This window comes from Uranotaenia lowii, chromosome 1, assembly GCF_029784155.1.
Source record: "Uranotaenia lowii strain MFRU-FL chromosome 1, ASM2978415v1, whole genome shotgun sequence".
Taxonomy (NCBI): Eukaryota; Metazoa; Arthropoda; class Insecta; order Diptera; family Culicidae; genus Uranotaenia; species Uranotaenia lowii.
The window spans coordinates 96,460,810-96,478,971 of record NC_073691.1 but is presented as its reverse complement, the minus strand read 5'-3'; the positions used below and the strand labels follow the sequence as shown (position 1 = coordinate 96,478,971).

Sequence of the window (18,162 nt, the reverse complement as noted above, 5' to 3'; positions counted from 1 at the left end):
ATTGTCTTTGATGTGTGTCGTGTAGTGTTTACATAATACCGTTTTAGGCCTGAACGATTTTTCCCTCTTTCTACTTTCTGACTAACAGTGCATTTGGAGGAGACGCTTGGTTTCCTGCAAAATTACTCAACAATGGGTGGAGAAAAGGCTACTTTTGTCGGCTTGCCAGTCCGAAAAGTTTGATTTTCCTGCCAGAAAGTCCAAAAAACACTTAATTCATCCGGCTCAATAGAGACGGGTAAAGCAGCGAAACAGATTTTTTTTTTCATTTTCTTGGGATTTTCATACATGACAGATTGTATTCGCTAGAGAATATGGTTAAGGTTATGACTCTTGTCACGTTTGGTCACTTCCTTGCGGCTACCTATCGCTCTCCCGGCTGATGTTTGCTGGTCGAGGCCTATGCAGGAAGCTAAGACGGAGCGATTAGAACCTTGTTTTGTTCAGCCGGTTACCGCATAGCATTTGAGCAGCACAGTAGCGTGACCTGCTGGAAGTTTGGTCTAACCTAGGTGGATTGTTGGACGAATGCTGGTACGGCTATTAGTCGCCAACCAGCCTGCTGTCGGCCACTCGTGGTGTAAGCGGAAACGCAGCTCTATACGTTTCAATGTGGCTGGGTAAGAGGTCGGCGAAACTGGCGGGAGTTGATGTTGTGGGACCCCGCTGTGGTTCGCGACAGGCCCGGCGTTCGTCTTCTAGGGTGGATGCTGCGTTGAGTGTGCGTTCTGTGTGGCTGATGGCCGGGTTATTTATACCTATGTATGTCGGGGTTTCATATTTCGCCCATTTGGGTCTCCACCTACCTATTAATCAAGTGCACCACTTTATTGCACTCCACCACTCTAAGCTGTCACTTAGTTTAACCTAGCACAGACTAAAGCGAAAAAGAGGGCTTATTAGATCAGGGCACCAAGTCTCGGAATCACACACTGCACTTTCAGTTACATATTTTAATTTCTAAGAACTACTTGATCCTGACTCTTCTAATCACCGGACGTAATTGAGCTTGGAGACTCAATTGTCCTTTGATCGACCTGATCTAGCTTGACTTCGCAACCGGAACTACCCGATACGAACAATTCTAATCGCGAAGTCAAACAATTAAATCCCAATCCACGAATTCATCGAGTAGTCCTCGTCTTTCCCTTCTGGACCTGAATAAAAGAGGCCCAACTTTTGCTTTGCCAAAAACAGGTGCACAAAAGGCTCGGGCCATTCACCTGACGCCAAAATAAGAATGTAGTCGGTGGCCTACAGAAGATAGCATCTAAAGTCACGTGCTAGCCGCCAGAGTTGTATCGGCCACTCAAATGTGTTATTAATGATTGATGATTGTTCATTTGAGGTGGTGCTTCAAATGATTTTAAGTGTTTGTTTCGTTCTTTTCCTTAATTGTTTTATTGGAAACTTGAAAACTTTTTTGTGTTCTGAATATATGAAATTAAAATGCACATTTTGATAAAGAATTGTAAGGGATCGTTCTAGTAGAAACGATACGATGCATAACAGTACGCCATCTAGCCGTCAGTTATAGACACAATTTTTAGTCTAGACACAGCAAACGCTTGAGCTAGTTTGCTCAATTTTGGCTCACGAAATAAAATACCGGGAATTATTCCCTAGATGTTCGACCATTGTATACGTAGGTTGAAAGGGAGACCAAGAAAGAGCTGATCCTTTTGTTTAAGAAAACTCCAACTTTGAGCTTGGACTGACCTTGGGGTCGACTTGCACAGACACTAGATTCACTGTGAAAATAATTTTCACTTAAAATGTAAGTGACCTCTGGAGTGAATTTGCGCCATTTGTGAATTCATGTGAATTTTAAGTGACCGTCAAGTGATATTCACTTAAGTGACTGGTCAAGTGAATTTCAAGTGAGTGACGAAGTGAATTCTAAGTGAGCCTGAAGTGAATATGAAATGTATGCTCAGGTCTATTAAATCTTTGAGTAATAGTGATTTTAAGATGAAATTTCGGAATATAAATTATCAATAAACTTCGTTTAATCAAAACAATTATTTATTTATTTGCGAATTCGATAAAATACATTGTTTTTTCACAAATTTATTGATGGGTTCAAATTAAAGTTTTGGCTCGAAATACTCATCTACTTTTTCGATTTTTTCCCAAAATTTAGGTTGATTTTTTCTGAAAATAAAAAAAATAAATTAATAATGTTTCGAGGTTTTATTTTCATGATATGTACCTACTTACTTTTATTTGCACTGTTCTTGAAAATTTCAGAATAAAAATACCATCGGGAAGCATTTCCGAAACCTGTTTTGAAGGACAGAAAGAAAAATAAACATTAAATTGAAATATTTTGATTATTGAAAATTTATCACAACTTACATCCAACAAAGATTTCCCACCATGGCCAATTTATTCATAGTTGCTCTGTAGAAGTTACAACTTCTGCCGATTCATATTTTGGCCCCTCATTAGGATGAATAGTTGCACTACGACGTATTATCCGCCTCACAGGATATTTTTCTCGGGCTCTGGAAGTATATAATTGTTATGAAACTTATAAATGACTCTTTTTCTGCACCTACCAGCTCATACACAATTCTGTTATGTTTCCATAATAAAAACAATCTTTCACAACATGGCTGTCATTCGCTACCTGTACATTCATTTCAATTTTAAGTGACCGGTCAAGTGAATTTGACAATAAAGTGACGGGTCAAGTGAATTTTAAGTGAGAATGTAATGAAATTGAAGTGAGCGGCGAAGTAAGTGGATTTTCAGAGGAATTTCAAGTGACAGTCACTTAAAACTTATGTGATGAGTTAGTGAACATTGATTCGGTCACTTGAAACATAAGTGACGGGTAAGTGAAATCTACATGAGCCACTTGGAATGAAGAAATTCACTGAACTCCCACTTTTAAGTGAAACGTCAAGTGTATTTTAAGTGTGATTTTGGGTTCAGTGTAATGGGATAAGCTAGTTGATCATTTCACAATAAGATCAGAGGTACCTGGATAGTTCGATTTGTAGTAATTTATTTGGAAAAGTGTTGAAAATTACCAACGGTAAAATGCAAGGGTTATTTTACTAGATATTTATGCAGTTTGACTGCCTACAGGGAATCACCCAACATTGCAGCATTGCTCACGCACGACTTACCTTCAGCAAGGTTGACTACTCAATGACCAACCGAAACAGGCTAACACTCACACTGACTCAACAGCAATCGGATGGGCCCCGTGGCTAAGCTACCGCTCGCACTTCAGACTGTTGTATGCTACTCATACACGTCCAAATAGATTGACGCATGCCACACATCTTCCCCCTTCTCTCAGGAAAAACACAAAAAAATAGAAACAAAACGCAAACAAAACTATTATATTGAGCTATTTTAGTAAATGTGTCCACAAAAAATGAAAAAAAAGGATCATTTTTCCTCCGCTAGGTAGATAAATCGGTAAGATAAGTTGGAGTTCTGCATATCCTTTCCGGGCGCTTTGAATTTCCAACTTCAACTTGCTTAATGGTACTAGCTTGAGAGTACTCCATCCAAGGATGAACCTTTCTAGTCTGTGACACATGTCTTCTGATATTACGACCTTCATCGTCCGCAAGAAGCAAGTTTCCATTATTCTCCGAAATTACAGTGAATCGTTTAACATGGAATCCTGAATCACCTTTTTCTCTAGTCTGACGTTCGAGAATAACTGTATCTCCTGGTTTTACTGGACATCTTTTTTGCACCACGCCGACGATCCTCGAGATTTTTCCATTTTTATTTCGCTTCGCGGTCTCTTTCATTTAAAAGTTGCTCGTTGTTATCAAACACTACACGTTCCAATAAAGGTAAACCACGTTTTACCTTTCGACCCATCATTTCTTCCTCAGGCGAAACTTTGGTTACTGAATGGATTCCTGCGTTGTAAGCTTGTACTGCTTTTTGAAGTTCCTCAGTGTCGCTGCTTCCACTCGAAACTGCAATGGACATTGCCTTATTTACGACCTTCATAAAACTTTCCACCTGCCCATTTTGTTGTAGAAAGAATGGTATTGAAAATGGTGTTGATGCCACGATCTTCACAATACTGTCCATATTCCTCACCGTTGAATGGAGGTTCGTTGTCAGTTTTAATTGAATTTGGGAATCCTTCTCTTCCAAACACATCTTCCAAAATTTTATTGGTATATTCAAAAGCTATTGATTTCACTGGCCGAGCCATTGCGTAACGAGATCTTAAGTCAATTATCACTAGGATAGATATTCTCCCGAACTTCAAGTAGGGGCCTTTAAGTCCATTGCTAAAATCTCCCAGACAGCTTTTGGGGCAAATACGCGCAGCATGGGAGTGTGTTTTTCAGGTTTCCCATTAACAGCGCAGTGAACGCACGTCTCTACCCACCGTTTAGCATTCCTGGAATTCCAGGCCACCAAACAAACTTACGCAATATACTTTTGAATTTCGCTGACAATGGATGCCCAGCATGAGCTATTGATAATGCTTTCTTCCTCAAGCTTTCAGGAACTACCACACAACCATTTTTAATGATTCCCCTTGTTTCCATATCTTTCAGTCGAAGTCTCGTGGCTTCGCGATAAGCAGCTGGCACATTATAGTAGGCGTTTTTCTCTGGAAGAATCGATCTGTCATCGCAAAACTTTACTTTGCCTCCTGGCATTTGCCTCCTGGCATTTGCCTCCTGGCCTCCTGGCATTCGGAAACGGTTTAGTTTGCTCCGTCTGTCCGCGGTTAAATACATCGGCCCCAACTTTCAACAATTCCATTTCACTGGCAGTACTCCTACCAAGCAACGAACAGCGACCCTGGCTCACCACCAGAAAATCGGCAGTGACCGCGGGTTTAAGGAAGTCAATTACCTGGATCTCAGCTTTGAAGGCGTAATCTACCTGCATTGGCCTATCGGCAGCATATCCTCGCACACCTTTGCTCCATGGTACTTCGAGAGGATAGAGCATCGCAGTCCCAGCCCGAAATTGCTCTTCCAGCTTTCACCAATCATAGCCACTAATGACGTTGGTATCTGCACCCGAGTCAATTAAAAACTTAATTGGACTCGATGACCCAGCAGTGCAATCAACTAGCACATCCCCAATTGAAAGTGCGTTGATTTGCTGCACTTTGTGGTCATCAACCTGAGCTGAAAAATTTGAAATTTTGGGTTGCAAATGGTTAGATTCGAGTTGGCTGTCTGTCACAACACTGATGCGTTTTTGATGGCAAGTAATAGCATAATGACTGCTTCGTTCACATGAGTAACAATCCTTGTCCAGTGCAGGGCACCGTCGGCCAACATGGATTGCCCGATTACACCTATAGCATCTCCCATCTCGCTGCAACGATGGCTTAAAATCGGTCCGGATTCGTTTTGGCTTGAACCCATCATTTCGCTCGAATGTGTTGTATCGCTTACGCATCGTCCCAGTGTCACGGGAAGCAGCACGAGAAACAGCCATTATGTACGTTGAATCAACACCTAGTGAAGGCTCTGGCAGCATTGCTTCGTCCCGTGTTGCAGACTGTACGATGAAATCCGTTTCATGCCCATACATTCTTGCTTACTTGGCAAGCTCGCGATTCCTGAATCCTTTTAAGAGTTGTTTCCGGACAAATCGATCCTGATCGGATGGACTGTAACCGCAGAGCCATACTTTTTCTCTCAACCTAGATTGGAATAAATTTGTAAAATAATTCCTTGCTTTTTTTAGGACAGTATGATCAAATAACCTGGAATGGAAGTTGATGACGGATTCTCTTTTTTCCTGTTGCATTCAAGAGAACATGCCGTACTCGGCCGCAGTATCAGTCAAAGCTTTCAAATACCCCTCAATATTGTTGACAAAAACTGTGTAGCAATCGGGTGCACTTGAAGTAGGACGTAATTTTGCCGCACGGACAATTCCTTGAAGCTCATTTCCAATGGATAGATATAGAAGTTGGGATCGCTTTACAGGGTCATAAGCGTTGGACAATGACGCTGCGATTTCGAAATTCTCGAAATATTTTGTCCAAGCTTCCCACATTTTATTGGCAGGCGAACCACTTGTAAAAGAATTTATATTATCCCATATGATACTTGGAACACTGCTATCTTAAGGCAATATGTTTGCTGCAACCAAAGTAGACGCTGGTGGTATCGTGGAGCTGGTAACTTGGTCCGGTGTCGATCCAAAAGTTTTATTGAGTTCGACATTTGACAATTTTGAACCTGTTATTTCGGCAATAGTCCTTTCGAGATCCCACGCCCTTTGTTGAAGCTCCCGAGATTCCTGTTCTGGATCAACTATTTCGTTGTAAATGGCGTAAGGGTCTTCGCCAAGAACATCAGCATCATTGATGCCCACCACATCAACTACTTCCGGCTGGTTTAATTGAACATATTTCCCTGGAATAGGGACTTCCATCTCACATTTCTCTTCGCTTTCGTAGGCTGGAGCCCGAACGTATTTTCCAGCTTTCGACATTTTAAGAATGTATAATTACAATAAGCGTCTGAAAGTCAAAACTGTTTTATAAAAGTCAATGTATTCGAATAGATTTCCAGAAATCCTCATTTAAAATATTAAAAGTAGATATCAGTTCATTAGCGCTCGCTCACTTACGTTTATTGAAGCTAGAGTTAAGTTTTTTTTGTACCTGTCCCGAGCTCACTTTTAGTTTTGTTTCACATCCAAAAAATCTATTTTTCAGGTTTCTCAACTTGCTGAAATCACTCAGCTCAAGCTTCATTAGAATCCATATGGTTATCACTAGCTTAAATAAATTATTTATTCCTTCATCGAATCGAATTAAAAAAAAAACATTGTTTCGAGCTAAATCCTACAATTTCATTTGAATCAACTCATCGTCTCGTCCCGAGCTAGATCCACTTTGTTACGCTCGACCTGATTAAAATTCAATCTTATTGCTCGTCCCGAGCTTAATAAAACTTGTTTGCTCGTTCAAGCTAAACTCACTATTTTATGCTCGTCCTGAGCTAAAACAAACTTTTGTGGTCGGCTCGAGGTAATTTAAACATGTGTGCTCGTCCCGAGCTATATTCAACTTGAGTGCTCGTCCCGAGCTATATTCAACTTAAGTGCTCGTCCCGAGCTATATTCAACTTAGGTGCTCGTCCCGGACTGTACTCAACTTAAGTGCTCGTCCCGAGCTATATTCAACTTAGGTGCTCGTCCCGAGCTATATTCAACTTAGATGCTCGTCCCGAGCTATATTCTCAACTTAAGTGCTCGTCCCGAGCTAAATTCACAATGACCCTTATTCTGCGCCGCGCGTGACGTGACGATTGTCACCTCACCTCGGAGTCACCGTGAGTTTTGTCACCTTATTCCCGGAGTCGATGTCGGTAAAGTGACAGAGGTGAGTGACTGAATGAACACATCTGTCAAAATGGTAGAATTTGATTTGTTTTCGTTCGCGCTTCGAATTTTCCAAACAGATTTTTAAAGCTGTTAGTGAGAATTCCGGTTCGTAAAAGGCCACCAACGAGTCATAAGGTGACAGCAAGCAACTATACCGAAACAACGGGCATTTTTGTGCGTCCTAAGCGGAGAAAGCTGAAACCGGAAACTCCAACTAGAAGGAAAAAAATAACAATCGACGCTGCTGCTGCAACCAACCGGTGTCCAACAGACGGATTCAAGTGAATAAGGTAATTTTTCTTTTAAAATGCTTGGCCAGAACAGCTTCCGATTTGTGTCATTTTACAAGATATAAGCGATTCACGGGTTTTGTTTTTGTTTTCAGTTAGTGCTGCCGATCTAGGTGCTTTCCCCGAGGTTACCACCGTGGCATGCCGGAAATCATAAGCCCACAACCCGGTCGCCAATAGATCATAGGGATTATGGAATACCGAGCACTTGTATCGAAGTCAACAAGGCTGCAGCAGCATCATTTATTTTCATTTCTTTTCTTGCTCGTCACCACCTAAAACGTACCGACAATCGTCACCTAAAATCCTAAAGGTATGAGCCGAATAAAGATGTTACAAAAATAACTTATCGGAAACAAACAGTTTGGAATTTCATTCAGCCAAATTTAGCAGAAATCCCTTAGAAACCGCTCAACTCCAACCCGTTTATAAAAAGAAATTTTCGTCGTTTACAAATTGATAGATAAATGAAAGCTTGCTGCTGGGTATATTTTTTTGATTGATTTCTAACAACTAACAACACCGCTTTACTGTAATTTTCGTAAATTTTCATTTCATTTCTATCTCGTCGTCACCTGAAAACGTACCGACAATTGTCACCTAAAATCATCACCCGAATGCGACGATTCTCACCCACAGTGACTACGAGAATAGGGTAAGAACTCACAAAGTTCATCCGAAGTGACGTTCCTCACCTAAACCGACTGCTGGAATCAGTGATTGAATTTTGCTGAGCATGAATTGATCAACCTTCTCTCGCTCACTGCTTTACTCGGAAGCAAAGGTTGCTTTGAGGCAGCGAAAACGACAAAACCGATGATGCATACGCTCTCAATATGGCCCGCCTTCAAGAAGCAGTATACATTCGAGGCAGCGAATCCAAAAAAACAAACGAATGGCTCTCACTCATCTCCTGTTACATTCTTGAGGGAACCGAATTCAAAAGGCAGAGCAAACCCGAGTCTCTTCGTTTGTGCCTGGATCGAATACCCGAGGTTTTTCTGCTATTGCTATTATTGCACAGCAACCGCACGCAGGCAGCTAGTTTTTTCGTTTCTTTTTCCTCCCCCCTCTTTGCACTATACGTTGCGGGCCGTGCAACGCAATAAGTTCGGTTGTTTTTGTTGTTGCCTCAACCTTTGCGGCGAGGTTGAGGATGTTCTCCTCAACGACAGCTGTCGGCTGGAGTTATTCAAATTCAACAACGTAAATGAGTATGTGCGCCTCGTCTTCTTCATGCATCATGTAGCAACCGAACGTTGAGAGAGTTCGTTCGGGGCAGCAAACGGATAGTGTCTCTCAGAGCAGATCCTCCTCATGGGGGGAGGTTTGAATGAATGTATATGTATCGTCTCCTGTATAGCTATGCGAGGCCTCAAAGTGTGTATTTTGAATGCCTCTGATGAGAAAATTGGTGAGGATTTCAATCACTGGCTGGAATAGAGTGACTTGGGTGACTCTACTATCGTCACGTCACTCGAGGCGCAGAATAAGGGCCAATATTTTTATGCTCGTCTCGAGCTTAATTCACAATACTTTTATGCTCGTCCCGAGCTAAACTCAATTTCCTTACGATCATCTCCGAGCTCAATACTACCCGACCAAAGTTAAACTCATTTTTCTGCTTGTCTCGAGCTATCCACCATATTCAAACTATCGGTATGCATGTTCTTAGCTACAAAAACAATGCCTTGCTCCAACATGTTTTTTTTCTTGCCGCACGAGGATAATACAAACATTCGTTTGTCGTTTTTTCCCAATAAACAAATCATCATCACTTTATTTTAATTTGCCGCTTGTGACAGGCGCCATTATGAAAAAAGAAATCTCGTAGCCCTAGCGCTCCAGGTGTTTGTAAATGCGCGTTCGATTTTCACTATGAACATCACTGCACGTTGGGTGATTCCTGGTAGTATTAAGTTATTCAGATTGTTCGCGAATAGTAAAATCTGCCACGGTCGCCAATATGCAGTTTGACTGCCTACAGGGAATCACCCAACATTGCAGCATTGCTCACGCACGACTTATCTTCAGCAAGGTTGACTACTCAATGACCAACCGAAACAGGCTAACACTCACACTGACTCAATAGCAATCGGATGAGCCCCGTGGCCAAGCTACCGCTCGCACTTCAGACTGTTGTATGCTACTCATACACGTCCAAATAGATTGACGCATGCCACACAATATTGATAGTGATTACGTGAAATTAACTAGAATTATGTACTAGAGAACAGGGTAATTTGTCACAACAGAAGTTTGGTTAGATGATACGCATGTGAACTTTGCAATCTTGCGTAATACAGGTAAAAAATTCGTCTTTGTAAACATATTCCGAAACGATTTGGCTAACCATGTACGTTGACACGTAACCCGCGTCAACGTGGGTGTAAGTTTGGGCTACGAAACACGCCTTGAACTCACGTTCTGAAGATTCAGAGCACGATTACCTTTCCGGTTGTGGAGTGAGGACCCCCGGGCTATTGTGAGCCACCAGCGTGTACGCAAAGGCAACGCTAAATATCCGCTTGAGGAGTGAGAACCCTCGGGTTACGGTGAGTCACCTGCGTTGAAAAGACCAACAACACGTCCTGGTAACAACACGTCACCATCACTCACCACTTGCTGTACCGTCAGCGCTCAAGCACAGCATTCGCCGACTCATCCTTGTAGTCGGTCTAGGAGTGACACCTTGCTGGACAGGTTTCGAATGTTCATCGCCTCGATTAGCCACGGTAACCTGCCCTACAGGTCCAGAAGGACAAATAATATTAAGGTAAACAATTTGTAAACTTATATTAAGGCTCAGGGACCAAGCTAGGAGTTGCAAACATTGAATAAGAATCCATACCATAAAAAAATTCCACAGCATTATCTATCTTGAGATACCCCCGGAAGGTAGGCTATAGGTTGGTTGCAAGTTTGCTCCAGGTTGTGTCTAAGTTAGGATTACTATATCCCACGACACCAAAAAGAGTACATATCCAAAAAATCAGGAGAAACGTTAAACAGTAGAACCCCACTTATCCGAACTCCAGTTTTCTGAGCTCCCGCGTTATCCCAGCCATCAGGTTTACACAAGATCCATAGATTTATCGAGTTTTACACCCGGATGGTATGCAAAAGAATTTACAGTAGAACTCCGCTTACCCGGGTTAGCGGATAATTGAAACCTGGGATTAAACTAAATACATTGACAAGCCCTATCATTTTGCTATGGTATTGCATATCATTCATGAGCATAGCTCGGTTCATACAAGGATTTTATTTTTCTTTTTAATTGAAATTTCTGGCAAGTTTAGACTTTAAACGTCAAATTGAAAGCTTAACAATATATCTCGATGATAAAATAAATTTTTACATGGATTTTGAATAAAAATGGTGGCTTGAAAAACGCGAAATTTCGGATAAGGTTCCACCGTACACATTTCGTGCACTCTGAAGTGGCACCGAGATATTTCAAATTAATCAAATACTGTTAATGGCTTGAAGGTTATAAGACTTACATGACAATTATTAATTTTCTTAAAAAATATTCTTGTACTATACCTTAATTTTGTGCATATTGATTACTGGTTAAAATAAAATGTTAAATTACTAAAGTAAGTGTCTTTTAATAACAGAAAATTTTAAGAAAATTCACAAAAAGAAGAGAACGCCCATTTTTCAATCGAAGAAGAGTAGGGGAGAATGAGGATACTTGATCCCTGGGGATACTTGATTCCTTAGCTATATCTCGAAACTGGAATGTCGTACAAAGATCAAATGTTCTAAAAAAATGTGCCAAAATGAGCAAAATAACAATGCTTGTAGTTTAAAAAATTTTAACAAAATAATTGTTTGAGTAATTGAACTTTGTTTGAAAAATTTTACAAAATGTAACTTGAAGATCTTTTTTCATCACTTTAAAATGTTCCTTACATGGGAAAATTATGAAAAAAATATTTGTTCCAATGTATCAATCGTTCGAGCGTAAAATGAACTTCATAATGCCATATTTTCAAAGCAATGGAAAACTCTCAACTTTTTTCAGAAAAAGTTTTCTAAAATGTTGATTATGGGTACAATTGATCCCCCTTCCAAACGGCATATTCTTCTTCTGAATGGATCGTTATGATTGCTGATTACAAAATTACTAATATTTATCCAAAAACTAATATTTATCAAACAATTGTCTGAAGAAAAGAGCAAAAATTATAGAATTTTCTTCTTATGTCTGCTATAAATTGTGAAATGAGAACAAACATGACCAAAATAGTCAATTAACATTCTATCTTGGGGTTTTGTTTGATTTTTATACAAGGATTAGGGCTTCCTGAATAAAAGATCAAGTATCCTTCAATAGGGGATCAAGTCTCCCCTAACTGCAGAAAAATCGCAATTTTTTTACTCCCCCGAAAATGCTTCTAGTTCATCAACGGGTTCAAGTATCGTTCTAATTTTTGGAGTATAGAAACTTGAAGTTACAAGCTGTCAGAAAATGTCAAAGACGTTGAGTTGCTAAATTATTCCAAAAAGATATGATGAAAATAAGAAAAGGGGATCAAGTATCCCCACTCTCCCCTACATGTACTCTTATAAGAGTACGTATGGTATCCCTAGTCTAAGTCCCATAATTTGAACTTGAATTAAAGTTTCGAACTCAATTATTTCATACAAGATTGGTTTTTATGTACCTTCCTACGTCCAAAGTTAGGAGATATCTGGGCCTATTGAGCCATTTTATCCGCCCCCCTTGAGCTAGGGTCTTGGCCGGCAACTAAAATCGTATCAGAAACCTTCCCTTCCGGAAGTGGCTCCCTTATACAAAAGTTACTGACATTGCAATGCATTGTGGGCAAGACACATCCGTTACAGGATTACACAATTTGCAATTGTTGTTTTGGCTCTCATTGTATCTTTGATTTTCAATTTTGTATTTGAGTTTTATTTGCAATTTGTTTCAAAAATCTATTTTTTTACAATTAACGACATTTTACCATCCTTGTGGCATTCATGTCTTAATTTTATTCGAATTTATGATTTGAATTTAATACACTGAATTGTGGTTCTGGATAAAATCTGATTTATGGTTATGAATTTTACTCTTGAACTTTTTTATCTGTATCTGCATGGAATATAAGTTGAATTGTTTTGTTTTTTGAGTCATTATATTTCAAGACATCACTACATTGGTAGAAATAATATGCAGCTCTGGATAGATTGCATAAATAAAGGCGAAATATTGCAACTGAAGACGCCTTAACCTATGCATCGAGCACAATCTTTGCTGGCCTGCAGTTGATATCTAAAAATACCATATAATTATCATCTTAACCAAAAATTAACATCAGATGAATAGGTCGAACTATTTAATAACAGATTTGTATGATGTTCCATCATTTAACTACAAATTGAATCGGAATTTTGATACCCTTTAAAAAATCACAATTCAGTATACTTTACAGACTTTCTATAGAAGTCAGAACGGTCTCTCAAAAATCAGAACAAATCCTGAAAAATCCGAAAAAAAACTAGGCACTTCTGCTACGCTAGGGGAGGAAGACTGAAATTCGCTGGATCGTTTTGTATCGTTTTTTACTGTACGGCAAAAAGTCAACAACGATTAAAAAGATTGGTAATCGTGAAAACTTAAATTTTCGTTGGTAAGTTTCGCATAGCGAGTCATGTTAATTGCAGCAGATTCAAAAGTAAACATCAGCACCGAAAAAGTTTGTTTGAAAACCACTCTATAAGAAAATTAAATTTAGACCTTCGCACTTCTCGGTAGATTGTTGGAAGAAATTTGACATTTGAACGATTTTTTTTCTTTTTTTATTCAGTCTTCCTGCCCCAGCTGCTACGCACTTATTTCCAAGCTGAAATACTAAAGAAGGTTACTTCTTATACTTATTATTCTTTTCGCTATTTGTGATCGTTTATGGTTGGCATGGTGGCTTTCACGTTTCAAGTTTTAAAGAAAACGTAAATTTTTGCGAAAAATTACCACAATTTGGTAAGAAATCGCTTGGATGGTTTAGTCAGTAAAATCAAAATAAATAAGTGCATCGAATAGCCAGCCACTTGTTTACTCATTTATTATGAATTAAGTAAAAAGGGCATATTGGTACGACCATTTTTTTCAAGATCACTGACTTGAGCTCCCGCGTTATCCCAGCCATCAGGTTGGCACAAGATCCATATATTATCGAGCTATGCGCCCGGACGGTATGCAGACGGATGTACAGTAGGGTGTCCCAAAATTGCATAACTTCTGGGAATCTGGGGGATCACCCTTCAAATGGTAGATTAGGATGTGCAGAACAAACTTTTGTATGGGGCCGACTAAAAAAAAATCATGTTTAGAGGTTCCGCAAGTGCGATCTTTGAAAAAAAGTCCACTTTCAAAAGATTTGAATTTAAATAAATTCTGGATCCAAAAATTGCCATAAAATTTATATATTTTATATTTTTTTAATTTTGTTTCAGTTAAATACTACACGTTAAAAATGAAAAATGAACCAAATTTGTATCAAAATGTAAAACAAGCAAGCTATTTCCAAGAAAAAAAAAATTTGTATTCAACTGACCAAAATGTGTACCAAGCGTAAAATATTTTTGATTCCAATACCATCAAATGATGCGGATTTTTGTACACTTAAACTTTGCTGAACAAAACATGTTGTTTGTATCATTGTGTGAAAATCACAATTAAGAATATTTTTTATTTAATTTATGAAATTTGTCTTAATAAATACCTACCTACTTTAAAATCAAAATACTTGCATAAAAAGACTATGATGATTTAAGGGAGTTATCAGAAGGCCATATGCCAAATTTGAGCGGAATCGGACAACAGGAAGGGGTTGCACTGAATCTCAAGTGTGAAAGAGATTCTGAGACATAGTGTTCTGAAGAAGCATAAAAAAATTGGTTTTTCATCGTACATTTTTTTCTCTACCAATCGATTGCTTAATTATGTAAATTTTATTAAAATTTCAATTAAGACCAACATTTCACCTCAAGACTGCAACTCGATTGGACTTAAAACAAAAAAGTTATGGCTGTTCAAATGTTGTATTTTTGTGGCAAATTGTCGTTTAACACACAACTCCAAATCCATCTTGATGCTTTCTAAGTGAAATTCACTTAATTTTGAATTCAATATGGCGTAGATCCAACAGTTGGTGATGGCAGATGAAGACATTCTGGGTAATAGAAGAGCAAATTTGTCGTAAGTAGTAAAAATTTTGAGGTGTTTTAATGTTGATTATATCTTTTGTTTTTACAGGATTTGGAATTAGGGCCACTAGGACGGCCAGCAACTGCGGCTCTTTGAATGCTATTTTCTCGGCGAAAGTGTTTCAAAAAATAGTGAAATGTAAATGTGTTGTTTAAACGCAAAAGTGACAATGAGAAGTTTGTTAATCGTGTTTGTATTATCATCAATAAAATTCCCCTCAAAATGAAACCTTTTTTTAAATTTACGATTCGAAATAAAACATCACTATACGTTTATATCAATATGAAATTTACGGTGAACAGCATGTAGCGCAAAGAATCCCTTCTCCACGTAAGCTTCAAGTTGAATTCATATGAAAATTACGTGAATTCAGCTTGCTGCGCGAGCTCTGTTTGCTACCTGAAATTCACGTAAGTTTTACGTGATTTTCATGGTGGCAAAAATCCATGTACATTTTCACGTAGCGTTCATGTGAAGAATTCTTTCGGTGCAGGGATCAAGTATTCGCATTCTCTCCTTCGGTATTAACATATTGCCCCCAAATGTATACAACCAAGGTGTTTGTTAATTAAAACATAGCTTGTTCGAATCTTATACATCTGTTTCCGGTAATAAATGCGAGGTATGCAAGTAAAAAATAGGCCTACAGTAGAACCTCGCTTATCCGAGGTAGTCGGGAAAAGCATCACCTCGGATAGGTAAAACCTCGGACTACACGATATAAATTGACAAACCGTATCATTTTGCTCTGGTTTGCATAGCATCTAGGCGCACAGCTTTATAGATACATGAATTTTGTTATGCTATTCAATAGAAGTTTTTCGGCATGTTGAGATTTTAAACTCGTTGAAAACGTTGAAATTATATCTAATCAAAGATGTTAACAGTCTCAAGCTAAAAAAATAGTTAGTTTTTACATTAAATGTGAAATAACCTAATAAAATGGTAGATAAACATAGGTTGTTCCGATTAAATGTCTTTCACCAAAAAAAGAGTAGGTACATTTGGTAAAATTTCACAAAAAGAAGAGTACGTCCATTTCTCGATCGAAAAAGAGTGTACTAGTATCCCTATTCTTACTTGAATTTTTGAGCTTAGAAAAACAATTGTTGAATTTCCTCGATGTTTCGATCAAATGATCTAGGTTTTCACCACGACTAGATTAAGTTCACGTTTAATGTTTCCTTCCAGTAACATATTTTTCATTTTTCCAGATAACATACTTTCGAGTCATCTACTGTCTTAATTTTTACAACGATTGTATTAGTTTATGATGGAAAAAGAAGTAATATTAGTTAACCAGCATCTCGGTGCGAATATTTTTTTGATCCTGAAATACACATCCCACAAAACAACTCTCAATTGCAATGTTTCATCTGTGCAACTTACCGTATGTCTCGCATCTGTTCAATCGAAAATCCAATCTTTAAAGATCGTTATTAAAGGTCTGTTTCCGGGATTGGTGTCACACGTTTGATTTTCCACTTAATCCCTCGTCTGCTGCTCACATAGCTGCTCTACATAAATAAAGCTATCACTTCTGGTAGGTATCTGTATTTTGCTGGCTGACGATTGCGCAAATATATCAACACACAGCTGTACAACATCCGGAATTGATTGTATGATATAATTATTATTCACATGTATTATACACCGTAGATTCGATTAACATACACACATTTGATGGAAGCGATAGAGAGCAGCCAGCCGTCAGATGTGTGGTTGGTTTCCGTACCATGTATCGTTCTATATTTCATACCATTATTCATTTTTCACGTTTGCCCTAAATCCAATTAGCTCGTGTATGGTGGCACCGATAAAAAAAAGCCCACGCTGGGTGACACAAATAAATTCTCCAAACATCTCCGAAGGCTGCGACGGAAAAGCTGTGACGAATGTGTTACCTTTTCCTTCGTTAGGATTCGTATGAGTATTACTGTGCCGTCACTGTGTTACTTCACTCACGTACTCCCAATGATAGTGGCACGAACGAATAGCGAAAAACTTGCCGAAAACTGTGCCGCAAAAACTTTTTCGCACAAATCTCAGCATGAAGTGCACAACCCCTCGGAGAATGCACTCGACATTCAGCTATTGCTTTTGGTATTTCTTCACTAGTACTTCGCTTCCACTCTGCATCGGTTGGATCTGCTTTCTTCCTTCCGGTTCTGCAGTTTCACGGAGCACGATTATGCAAAAGAACAATTGTTTACTTGGCTTTGGGTTTTGTTTGTTCCTGCTTTTCCACCGGTGGATCCCCCTAAGTAGATCCCTGCCCTTCCCTGCCTTCCTCGTCCCGGATGTGGCCTGGTCTGCTCCAGTAGTGAGCGAGCAAGAACAACTTTTTCAAACATCCATTAAAGTTTAGAACTTTTTCCGTCCTCTTATGCACGATTTCTGAAAGCATACAAGCACATACGCACTCAAACCAGGACTCCCACCAGGAGTGTCCGCGCCAAAGTGGCGTAAGAGGAACGATGATAATGTCCTCCCACACCTGCAGCCTCCGGGGAAATGTTATCAAGAAGTCACTTCAAGGAATACAAGTATGGCCAGAGTAAAAAGCACTTTTCCCGGAAAGAAAAAACGAACTAATGAATGAAAACTGATGTCACTGCTGGTGAGTTCAGACCATAAAGACTATGAATGTTGTGAAAAATCTTCCACGCTCAGGATAGTTCCACTTCCACATCCGTTCTTCTTGGCACTCGATAGCTGACTGGGACTTGAAGATTTCTGTCGCCGCTGTCCTTAGAATCATGTTTTCGGGATGCTGTGAAATGCTCTTTTGGCAGGACACTCAGCTCCTGAAAGTATACACTCTCTTCCCATCGCACGCTCCGTGATACAACAACATTTGGGCATTCAATAGTGTCACGTGCGCATACTCACGGATCCGTGAAGGCAAACCAGTAGCATCACATCAGTGCTGTGCGACATCATTGAAGCGAACCGGCAATCCGGCGGCAGCTAATGGTACCAATGTCAAAGCTCAACCAATATCACCCTCGGGCAGAATACGAACTTTTCTTACCAACAGCCGTTAGAAAGCATTGAATTAAGAAATATTGTAGTCATCCTGAAAGCAAAACCTCACAATGACGAGGAATGTTGGAAATGTTTAAGTCTATCACACGATAAGTAGGTTGATTTAGTCTAGGAAGCAAAAAATTCAAAAAATATTTACGTGTTAGAAATATAAGTACCGTAACCCGGGGTAATATTGATCACCTTTTTTCAATATTTTTCGATTATTATTTCTGTAAAGGGGAATGTGGCATGTTTCATGTTTTT

General features: G+C 39.2%; 1 protein-coding gene across 1 annotated transcript in view; it reads right to left on the bottom strand.

Moving 5' to 3' along the window:
- LOC129738441 (uncharacterized) overlaps positions 1 to 17,568 on the bottom strand; it is a 198,426-nt gene extending 180,858 nt beyond the window's left edge. Inside the window, exon 1 of the mRNA XM_055729647.1 lies at positions 16,258 to 17,568. The gene's annotated coding sequence lies outside the window, so the exon portion shown is untranslated. The remainder of the gene's footprint in view (positions 1 to 16,257) is intronic.
- Positions 17,569 to 18,162: the final 594 nt, after the last annotated feature.